The sequence below is a fragment of the Pristiophorus japonicus genome, unplaced genomic scaffold, assembly GCF_044704955.1.
Source record: "Pristiophorus japonicus isolate sPriJap1 unplaced genomic scaffold, sPriJap1.hap1 HAP1_SCAFFOLD_201, whole genome shotgun sequence".
NCBI classification, from domain to species: domain Eukaryota; kingdom Metazoa; phylum Chordata; class Chondrichthyes; family Pristiophoridae; genus Pristiophorus; species Pristiophorus japonicus.
This window is the reverse complement of record NW_027251705.1, coordinates 238,892-240,929: the sequence shown is the minus strand read 5'-3', so window position 1 is coordinate 240,929 and position 2,038 is coordinate 238,892. Positions and strand designations below refer to the sequence as shown.

At 48.5% G+C, this 2,038-nt stretch overlaps 1 pseudogene; it reads right to left on the bottom strand.

Annotated features, from left to right (window-relative positions):
- Window positions 1–371: 371 nt before the first annotated feature.
- LOC139244068 (U2 spliceosomal RNA) lies at window positions 372–550 on the bottom strand (annotated as a pseudogene).
- Between the last annotated feature and the right edge of the window lie 1,488 nt (window positions 551–2,038).

Genomic DNA, 2,038 nt, shown 5'->3' with positions numbered 1-2,038 from the left:
GCCATCGTCGAGCTAACACGCGGGTCAGCCAATGGAAAAAGATGGCGGCCTGCCAGATTTGTGATCAGGAGGCGCTAACAGGGCTATAAAAAGGGGCAATTTTGCCCCCTAAGGTTCTACAACGCCCCATTGCTCTCGCCGTACCGCTATGAGCTCAAATTTCCAACAAGTTACGGCGCAAAAAACCTTTGAGCTGAAGGGGACAGGAAAAGTCTAACTCACGGCACATGGTGCGAGATGCCCCACTCCAGCAAGATTTGGCCCAATATTTTTTATTTATTTATTTATTTTTTTTATCGGTCCAGATCAACTCTAACGCCAAAGATCACTTTGCGCCAATGTGTTTGATCTTAGGCCAAAAGGCCGAGAGGCGAAGTTGCACCGTTCCTGGAAATATTGCAATACCAGGTCGGTGCATAGAGTGGACGGGGCATGCCCCTGATCCAGCTCCCTGTCCAAAAATCAATTCAATATCATGTCCCCATAGGGGATATTAAACTGATAGGAACAGATACTACACTTGATCATAGCCAAAAGGCCGAGAAGCGATTTGGCCCAATATTAATTCAGTAGTGGGACTGGGAACCAGTAATAGTAAAGGTGATCCTCCTCGACAGTGTGGGGCAGGACACATAACAACACCTTATAGTAAATTAATTGGTCACATCTTTACACTCCTGGGGAGGGGTTGAAGTTCCTTGCTGCATTGGAGCAAAGACACACACAGATTAGGGAGACTTTTACCTCCTGCCCGGCAGTGACTGGACGGAATGGGGTTAAAATCCAAGCAGTAAAGTTCCTGCTCGTTCACAGGCACACGGACATCGTAATGCTGATGTTTTCTTGTGCTATTGAGGCACTTGTTTGACTCAGAAGGAACCTCATGAATAAATGTAATTCGGAGTCCTGTGATGTATTCAGGAACCCTAAGCTATTTTAATAGCTGACTGGGTGGAGCCTGCACTCGACAGCTGTGAGGGTAAGAAGCAGTGGCCTTTACAGGTAAAAATTGAGCCACATCAGCCACCTGGTCTAATCCCACTGCTGCTCACTCCCCGCACTCTTTAATCTTTCTCCTTTTCAAGCATCTGTCTAATTCCCTTTAAAAGGATTTACGAGGGTCGATTCTGATCTGTGGGGAAGTGAAGAACTGCAATGTGACTGCTGGCTGCGATTAGTGCGGAGCCAGATCAGCAGAATTTCCACCCATTTCAACTTCCCTGGGAAACTGTGCTCAATGGAGGGGCTGCCCTGCTCAGACCTGCCCCATTATATCGCACTGACTGGGGGCATGTCGGGGGCTTTCCAGGACACGCCCAGGAATTCTGCCATGAATAATGAACACAGAGGTGATTGATCCTGAAGGGACTGATTACCTTCACAGAGTTTACCCTCTGTTCCCTGAGCGGCAGGTCAACATTTTCAAATACTTTTATTTGATTTTAGCTTCTGGGCCCCATCATGGAGTTGCAGGGAGCCACTCCTCAGTCCACCTCCATTGGGGAACGACAGCTGTCCGAATAATGTTTTTGCAAACGACACGTCCACAGGCCTCTCTCCAGCCTTTCTCTCCTGTCTACTCCCCTTCCCATCACCCAGTCTTGTCATCTTTCATTTCTCAACTCTCATTTGGCCCCTCAATCCCGACTCCAACCCAGCCTATCCTCCTGGCACTGTAGCAAGTTGTATTCCCCTTGGATAAGCCCATGGCTTTCCTCTGTGCTTCTCTGGAATGGTCTATCGAGGAATCTATCATTGCCTCCCTACAAGTAGCAACCCAAGCTGCTTCATCCTCTTCCTTCCCACCCAGTGCACCGCCACGGACAAACTTCGCACCAACTTCCCATCCCGATCACCTCACATAGTACTGCTCCCTTGGACTTTGCCTGTGGATATACAATCACTGCTCTTCTCCACACCTCCCTCTAGAATGTCCACTCACTCATGAACAAGGCCCTTGCCATCTACGACCTTATTGTGGATGATTGCATTGACATCATGGCTTTCACTGAAACTTGGCTCACTGGTGGTGAGACCT